This window comes from Triticum aestivum, chromosome 2B (genome assembly GCF_018294505.1).
Source record: "Triticum aestivum cultivar Chinese Spring chromosome 2B, IWGSC CS RefSeq v2.1, whole genome shotgun sequence".
NCBI lineage: Eukaryota > Viridiplantae > Streptophyta > Magnoliopsida > Poales > Poaceae > Triticum > Triticum aestivum.
The window spans coordinates 667,930,870-667,940,896 of NC_057798.1; positions in this window are offsets into that span (position 1 = coordinate 667,930,870).

The window sequence follows — 10,027 nt, forward strand, 5'->3', positions numbered from 1 at the left end:
CCCTTGCTCCTTTATATACAGGGGCAGGGGGGCACCCCATAGACACAACAACAATTGATCCTTTGGATCTCTTAGCCGTGTGCGGTGTCCCCCTCCACGATAATCCACCTCGATAATATCGTAGCGGTGCTTAGGTGAAGCCCTGCGTCGGTAGAACATCAAGATCGTCACCACGCCGTCGTGCTGACGGAACTCTCCCTCGACACTCGGCTGGATCGGAGTTCGAGGGACGTCATCGAGTTGAACGTGTGCTAGAACTCGGAGGTGTCGTAGTTTCGGTGCTTGATCGTTCAGGTCGTGAAGACGTACGACTACATCAACCGCGTTGCTCTAACGCTTCCGCTTTCGGTCTATGAGGGTACGTGGACAACACTCTCCCTTCTTATTGCTATGCATCACCATGATCTTGTGTGTGCGTAGGATTTTTTTTTGAAATTACTACATTCCCCAACACTTAGTGCATCCATTGCATGGCAATCCCTACTCCTCACATTGACATCAATTGATGGGCATCTCCATAGCCCATTGATTAGCCGCGTCGGTGTGGGACTTTCTTCCTTTTTGTTTTCTCCACACAACCTCCACCATCATATTCTATTCCACCTATAGTGCTATATCCATGGCTCACGCTCATGTATTGCGTGAAAGTTGAAAAGGTTTGAGAACGCCAAAAGTATGAAACAACTGCTTGGCTTGTCATCGGGGTTGTGCATGATTTAAATATTTGTGTGGTGAAGATGGAGCATAGCCAGACCATATGATTTTGTAGGGATAACTTTCTTTGGCCATGTTATTTTGAAAAGACATGATTGCTTTATTAGTATGCTTGAAGTATTACTGTCTTAATGTCAAATGATAGACTATTGCTTTGAATCACTCGTGTCTTAATATTCATGCCATGATTAGATTACATGATCAAGATTAAGCTAGGTAGCATTCCACATCAAAAAATATCTTTTTATCATTTACCTACTCACCACTACAGGAATCAGTTACTTTGCCATCTGCCACGGCGGATGGAAAAGGCATGGATGGAGGACGGCAAAGGTCTTTGCCGTCCGCGGCGGACGGCAAAAGTGGACGGCAAAGTACGGGACGGCTAAGAGCTACGTTGCCGTCTGCTTCGGGCGGCTGACAGTAAAGGAGCCTTTGCCATCAGCAGCCGACGGCAAAGAATGCAGACGGCAATAAATGTGTTGTTACTTCCGTTAGGTGGTTAACGTCAAGCCTTTGCCGTCGGCCGCTGACGGCAAACTTCGTAAGGCCTTTGCAGTCAGCCACTGTAGGCAAACTGACCAAATTGGTCAGCCTCCCAGGAAGCACAGTTGCCTGCCACGTGGCCTCTTTGTCGTCCGCTGCTGATGGCAAAGAGCCCTTTGCCGTCGGTGGCAGACGGCAAAGAGCCTGCATATTGGTTTTTTTCCCTGTTTTTTTTTAATCCAACAATTTTCACAACAAATATATATGACATATATAGATATATTTCACAGGGCTATTTAACAACACATAAGTTTCATCGTACATACATATATAGCAAGTTGCACATACACATAATTTGCAACCATCAGGAAGTTGCACATACATATTACAATGCAAAGTTTCATCAAGATAGCAAGTTCCATCGTAGCAAGCTAGAAGAATACTAGAAGAGAATGAAATAAAAAACAAGCAGTCCATCATAGCAAGCTAGCTTCCGAGATGTGAATGAAATCTGCAAAATGGCAAATAAGAAAGTTAGGAAAAGGTGACTAGAAGAAGAAGAATAGAAGAAGAAGCACGCCATCGTTTGTGAGGTAACTTAGGTGAAATGGATCGTTTATGAGCTAACTTAGGTAAAATGCATCATTTTAGAGCTAACGTAGGTAAAATGGATCATTTATGAGCTAACTAAGCTAATTATGCCGTTTTTTACATAAGTAAGGTAAGTACATGTCATTATTGAGCAAACCTAGTTAACTAAGCATATTATAACTAACTTAGGTCATTTTGGAGGAAACAAAGCTAAGTATAGATCGTTTTAGAGCTAACTTAGGTAAAATGGCTGGTTTTGGAGGTCAGTAAGCTTATTAAGTCATTTTGCAGGAAAAGAAGCTAACTCTAGGTCATTAAGGTAAGCATATTGGATGAAATAAAGCTAAGTCTAGGTCTTTATGCATTTGTTAAGCAAAAAACTAGAGAAACTTACCTTGATCATGGAGGTGTGGGAGCGGGCTGGCTCATGCCAGTAGCTGGAGAAGGATCGTGTGATGCTTGTGTGGAGTTACGCTGCACCAAAGATCATTTCCAATGTTTCGTTAGCATGATGACACTCAAATGTTAAGACTAGCAAGTAACGTCCATTCAAATTAAACTCACCGTGGTCTCAGGAGCAATCTCTGGATCAATGGCTATGGAGCCACGGGACCTCCCGCCACTAGATATCATCACCTGCTCTGGATTGTAGGGAATCTGGCTCGGGTTAAACTCCTCCCCTTTCCTCGCCTTCCCCTTGACTTGCTTGTAAGAGGCAGTGTGGGCCATGGCATACAGGTCGTACCCCTCTGGCACCTTATCCGTCTTATTGTAGCATGCCTGAAAGAGAGAAACAAAGTAAATTAGTAATTAAAGGGCTCAAGCTAGCATGATGAATGAATTGCATTAATCATGAAGCAAACCACATACCCAATTCCGCCCGAACTGATATAAGCTGGAGCTACCTTGATGGTGTGGCACACCTTCAATTTGGGCACGTTTGTCCTTGGCCTCAGTCGGCTCCCCTTCCATCTTTCAACACCTGCCATGACAAAGAGTAAACGAAATTAGTACAACATAAAAAAATACCGACATGAATAATAATATGTATATCACTTAAGTGTATCATCATCAAGTACAACATAAAAAAATTGAATACCTGACACTACTAATAATCTCGATCAGTATCATCAATAAATGCATAATCATCATCATCACTATAATCAATGACGGGCTCATAGGGTTCAGTGGCATCAACATGTGGAAGGCCACCTTTACGTAATCGGTCAAGCATTGAGAGGTCGTCCGCAGCAGTAACCTCTTCTTGTTCCGGCTCTTCTTGTTCCTCCTCTGGGGTGATGTGGGATTCACTGTCGCTGTCTACTTCAATGTTTTGGGGTGAAGTATACCGGTTCTTGAAACGCTTTTTGGAAAGACGTGTCTCTTGGAAGAATTCTCCTTCATATGTGTCTGGGTTATAGTCTTCATAATCCTCTTCCTTTGGGGGAGATAGTCTAGCACGTGGCGGCACTTCATAAACGACATCCCAACCTTTCAGATTTGGATTAGTTTGGCAGGCCCAGGGTAGATAGAATACTTGGGTCGCCTGTTGAGCCGTAATATAGACATCAGGAACATCTAAATGGGTGCTTTGGTTGATTTCAACTAGCCCTATATGTTCATGAGTCCTTCTAGTCTCCTTCGGCTGAAACCAATAACATTTGAAGACTACGACATTCGGTGGGTTTTCACCATAGAATAGAAGTTCATAAATTGCTTCAACTCTCCCATAATACTCGGTACCTCCTTCGCCGATAGCAGATACACAACAATTTGTAGACTTTCGGTCGGCCATAGATAGCTCTTTGCCATAGGTACGAAAACGATACCCGTTGATGTCGTATTTGTCAAATGAACGGACCTTATAGTCAAAACCATTAGCGACTTGTCTCAATTCGGCGTCCATAGACTCTGAATTAGCCTACAAGTTTAATATGAAAGGATTGTTGCATTACGCACAAATTAGCGAATGAAATGAAATTGTCTAATAGAATTTACCGTTTGTTTGAACCAAGAGATGAAACCGGGATAGCCGCCTCCTTGCTTTGCGAGAAGCTCATACTCTTCGACGGAATCCTTTTGGATCACCGCTCCATACGAGAATAGGGCGACGTATCGACTGTATGAAATATCCAGGAATAAGAGCAGTTCAAACGGAAATAGAAGTTGCGAAACAATGTACCGAGAACTTACTCGATGTACGGCCGCACTTCTATCAAGTTGTTGAAGATATACAACGAAATGGTACGCCATTCTTCATTATCCAAAGATACTGGATTTGAAACACTGGCTGGTGCGAGATTCCCTTTGAATAGGCTGAGGTTGGATCCACCCTTTTTAGGCTCGTCAGCATTGTACCGAGGCTTCGGATTATGCAAATGACGATTTTTGGTTTCGTAGTGTGCTGTCACGAAGTTTGCCGCCTCCTCAGTGATGAATGCCTCAGCCATAGACGCTTCAATTCTATGTTTATTTTTACATTTTTCTCGAAGCGTCTTCTGCATCCTCTCAGTTGGGTAGCACCAACGATTTTGCACGCCCCCCCCCAATCTTGCCTCGGTCGGGAGATGCAAAATCAAATGCTGCATTGGATTAAAGAAGCCCGGTGGAAAGATCTTCTCTAACTTGCAGATCAACTCTGGCGCCAACTCTTCCATTTCTTCTAGCACGCCAGGCGATAGTTCTTTCGCACAAAGAACACGGAAGAAATAGCTGAGTTCTGCCAGTACTAGCCATTCATCCTCAGGGATGAAGCCACGCAACATCACCGGCATTACCCGCTCAATCCATATGTGCCAATCATGACTCTTGAGACCAAATATCTTCAATTTATCAAGACTCGCTCCCCTCTTTAGATTCGTTGCATACCCATCGGGGAACATCAACTGCATTTTCACCCACAAGATAATTTCCCTCATAGCTGGCCTTCCAAGATTGAACCATGCCTTTGGCTTCGTCCAGTTCTGCTTTCCTTTCGGTTCTTTCATGTTTTGTAACGGCCTATCACATAGCGCCTCCAGATCGACTCTAGCCTTAGTATTATCCTTTGACTTCCCATCTATGCCGAACAATGTACCAAAAAGTGCCTCGGCGATATTCTTCTCAGTGTGCATCACGTCGATGTTGTGTGGGCAAAGGAGGTCTTTGAAGTAAGGCAGATCCCATAAGCATGTTTTGTGAGTCCAGGCGTGCTCAGAATTATACCCCTTGAAGTACCCTGGACGCTCTGGATCTGGCTCGAGAGCGTTTAACTGATCCAGGGTCTGTTGGCCTGTCAACGCAGGTGGTGTAGAGTTTTTTACAACTCTACCTCTGATGAAGTTCTTCTTGTCTTTCCTGAACTTATGGCGAGGATCCAGGAACTGTCTATGCATGTCGAAGCAAGAAAACTTGCGACCGGCCTGAAGCCAACGAAACTCAAGAGCTCCCTTGCATGTGGGGCACGGGAACCTTCCATGCACACACCAGCCAACGAATAGCGCATACGCCGGCAAGTCATGCGTCGAGTACATGTACCAGACACGCATTATGAAGTTTCGTTTGCTATAGGCGTCGTATGTCTTGAACCCATTATCCCAGGCTTCTTGCAATTCGTCCTTAAGCGGCTGCATGTACACATTCATATTTTTCCCCGGATAGTTGGGCCCTGGAATTATCAACGTCAGGAAAATGTTCTTTCTTTGCATAATCTGTCCGGGGGGGAGATTGAGTGGAAAGACAAATACGGGCCAACAACTGTATTGGGCTGCCGTCATACCAAACACACTGAACCCATCGGTGCTGATGCCGACTCGAGGATGCCTCGGATCTGCCGCTTTGTCAGCATGTAATTCATCAAACTTTTTCCACGCAACACCATCCGATGTGTGTACCATCATCAGATTCCCATCTGCATCTAGTTCGGTTCTTTTGCCTGTTTTGTGCCATGTCATCTGTCTGGCCGTCTCTTCGACCATGAAAAGACGTTGAAGTCTTGGTACGATTGGCATATACCGAAGAACACTAACAGGGATTTTGGTCTGTGTCTTCTCACCCATACCATTGTCTACCACAATATACCTGGAAGACTTGCAAATGGGACAATAGTTCAAGTCCGCATAGTCAAGCCTAAATAAGGCACATCCTTTCTCACAGGCATGTATCTTCTCATAGGGCATCTTCAGTGCACGGAGGATTTTGTCCGACTGGTACAGGTTTGCAGGCATTACATGGCTTTTGGGTAGAAAGCGTCCAAATACTGTCATAATTGCGTCATAGCATTCTCTGCCCAAGTTGAACTGAGCCTTCAAAGCCATTACTTGTGAGATGGCATCCAACTGACAAAGCTCAGTGTGCTCGTGGAGCGGACGTTTTGAAGACTCCAACATTTCATTGAAGGCCTTTGCAGATTCCTCCATCTCCTCGTCCGAATCCCGAGCATCATCATAGTCTTGCACCATGTTTTCCATCCCGGTACCATGCTCGTCGGTGCGACGATGATCCACCTCAGCTCGGTCACGTTGGGCAGACTCACCATGAAATGTCCACACCGTATAATCGGGCGTAAAACCATTCTTCTGCAGGTGTTTACCCATTTCAGCCTCTGTCCTCTTTTCCCAATTGCCGCATCGGAAACAGGGGCACCAAGTTTTCCTCTGGCCATTTGCAAATGCGGCTTGCACAAACCCCTTGGATTTTGTGAACCATTCAGCGCTCCATTTGTTCTGACCAGTGTGACCGGTATACATCCACGCACGATCACTCATCTTGACTTTCAGAGCTACTGGACACACCACAATTATATATATAATTCACCATGTATATATTCATCAGTTGATCTACTTTGTCAATTTTATTACGTCCATGCAACCTACACTCTAATAGGTAATGATAGGTCCTAATCCCACCCGAGTATGTGTAGATTGGGTTCATTTTCCCATGCTATGCTCCGGATCTGACGCAAAATTTCGATAGCACCTCCCCGCTGTTCTCCTGATACACGTCTCTGCAATAAACAGAGAGGATGTGTACCCGGAGAACAACAGGGGAGGCACTGACGAAATTTATGCGTCAGATCCGGAGCAAAGCATATGGGAAAACGAACCCAATCTACACATACTCGGGCTGTCCATGGATAGCGTTGGACAATTCGAAAGAATCAAGGTTATAAATATGCAAATGCATGCATATTTATAACTATGACGCTTTCGAACAGGAGACACATATTGGTTACGCATACTGATGATTCAAGACACATATATAGCTAGCTATCAAGTTTCATCGGCACGAACAGCGGAACAGAGCAAATAATTAATGGGGGAGGAGGACATGTCATTTGTGCTCACCCATGAATGAAGGGGCAGAGCTCGTCAAACGCACGACGAGGTCGTCGAACACCAAACCTCGCAGCGGTGAAACAATTGCACATTTAAATCAACCTGATCAACACAATTATATATGATGTTTTTCATAACAAAATCGAAAAATATATGACCTAACTAATAATTCACAAATATAAGACCATGTCGGCCTCGGGGGGTCGGGTGTCAGGGTGTCTGGGTGTCGTGTCGTTGTTGGTGTGTGGTGTCGGGGTCGGGGTGTCGGGGTCAGGGGGGTCAGGGGGTCGGGGTGTTTCCTTCTATCCTTCTTCTTTCTTTCTTTCTCTTCTTCTTCTTCTTTCCTTTCTTCTTCTTCTTCTTTCATCTTTTTTCTACTTTTTTACTTCTTTTCGTTTCTTCTTTTCTTCTTCTTCTACTTCTTCTACTTCTTTTCTTCTTCTTCTTTTTTCATCTTTCTACTACTTCTACTTCTTCTAATTCTTTTCTAACACTAACACTAACACAATCTAGCACTAACAATTAAACAGCAAAAAAAATGAAAAAACTGAAGAAAAAAAGTAGTAGTCCCTCACCGGAGCAATGGGACGGTCGACGGGGGGGCACCGGGCGGCGGGGGTGGCGCCGGGCGACGGGTGGCGGGGCGACGGGGCGTCGACAGGTGGGGTGGGGGCGGAGGGGTGGTGGGGCGACGGGCCAAGGGTGCGGGGGCGGGGGCGGCGCCGGGCGGCGGGTGGCGGAGGGGTGGTGGGGCGACGGGGCGTCGGCGGGTGGGGCGGGGCGGAGGGGTGGTGGCGTGACGGGCCAAGGGTGCGGGGGCGGGGGCGGCGCCGGGCGGCAGGGGCGGGGGCGGCGGTGGATCTAGCTAGGGCGGGGCGTCAGGGAGGAGAGAGGAAGAGAAGGGAGAGTAACGGGCGGGGGGTGGCGTCCGTTAGTTACTCGGCTCTTTGCCGTCCTCCACTCTTTGTCGTCCGCCGTTATCTCTCTTTCCCGTCCGCTAGCAGACGGCAAAGAGGTGGGGGTGTTAAGTTTTTTTTAAACGGGCGGGTGGGTGGGGGCCACCTCCCTCTTTGTCGTCAGCTGGCGGACGGCAACGAAATGGCTCATGGCAAAGAGGTTCTTTGCCGTCCGTCGTTTCTTTGTCATCTGCTTTACGGTAGCTGATGGCAAAGAGCTTCTTTGCCGTCCGCTAGCGGACGGCAAAGATCTGGCAGATGGCAAAGTAGCTGATTCCAGTAGTGTACTCGAGGACGAGCAGGAATTAAGCTTGGGGATGCTGATATGTCTCCGTCGTATCTATAATTTTTGATTGTTCCATGCCAATATTATACAACTTTCATATACTTTTGGCAACTTTTTATACTATTTTTGGGACTAACTTATTTATCCAGTGCCCAGTGACAGTTCCTGTTTGTTGCATGTTTTTTGTTTCGCGGAAAACCTATATCAAATGAGTCCAAACGGGATAAAAACTGAAAGAGATTTTTTTGGAATATTTATGATTTTTGGGAAGAAGAATCAACGTGAGACGATGCCCGAGGGGGCCACGAGGCAGGGGGCGCACCCCAGGGGTCAGGCGCGCCATGGTCCCTCATGGCCACCCCGTAAGGTGGTTGGTGCCCTTCTTTCGCCGCAAGAAAGCTAATATCTGGATAGAGATCGTGTCCAAAATTCAGCCCAATCGGAGTTACGGATCTCCAGGAATATAAGAAACGGTGAAAGGCCAGAATATGGGGTGCAAAAACAGAGAGAGACAGAGAGACAGATCCAATCTTGGAGGGGATCTCGCCCCTCCCACGCCATGGAGACCATGGACCAGAGGGGAAACCCTTCTCCCATCTAGGGAGAAGGTCAAGGAAGAAGAAGAAGAAGGAGGGGGGCTCTCTCCCCCTCGCTTCCGGTGGCACCGGAGTGCCGCCGGGGCTATCATCGTCATCGCAATCTACACCAACAACTTCACCGCCGTCATCGCCAACTCTTCCCCCCTCTATGCAGCAGTGTAACCCCTCTTTTACCCGCTATAATATCTACTTAAACATGGTGCTCAATGCTATATATTATTTCCCAATGATGTATGGCTATCCTATGATGTTTGAGTAGATCTGTTTTGTCCTATGGGTTATTTGATGATCGTGATTGGTTTGAGTTGCATGTTTTATTATTGGTGCTGTCCTGTGGTGCTCTCCGTGTCGTACAAGCATGAGGGATCCCCACTATAGGGTTTGCAATATGTTCATGGTTTGCTTATTGTCTGTGTTGCGTGAGTGACTAAAACACAAACACGGATAAGTGGGTCATGGTGTATGGGAATAAAGAGGACTTGATACTTTAATGCTATGGTTGGGTTTTACCTTAATGATCTTTAGTAGTTGCGAATGCTTGCTAGAGTTCCAATCATAAGTACATATAATCCAAGAAGATAAAGTATGTTAGCTTATGCCTCTCCCTCAAATAAAATTGCAATAATGATTACCGGTCTAGTTATTGATTGCCTAGGGACAAATAACTTTCTCGTGACAAAAAGCTCTACTAAAACTAATTTAGTTGTGTCTTTATCTAAATAGGCCCTAGCTTTTATTTATTTGCTCTTTATTTTCTTGCAAACATATCCAACAACACTTCTAGTTTCATACTTGTTCTAAGTAAAGTGAACGTTAAGCGTGCGTAGAGTTGGATCAGTGGTCCATAGAACTTGAGGGAATATTTGTTCTACCTTTAGCTCCTTGTTGGGTTCGACACTCTTAGTTATCAAAAGAGGCTACAGTTGATCCCCTATACTTGTGGGTTATCAGTGCATCCGTTGCATGGAAATCCCTACTCACTCACATTGATATCTATTGATGGGCATCTCCATAGCCCGTTGATACGCCTAGTTGATGTGAGACTATCTCCTTCTTTTTGTCTTCTCCACAACCACCATA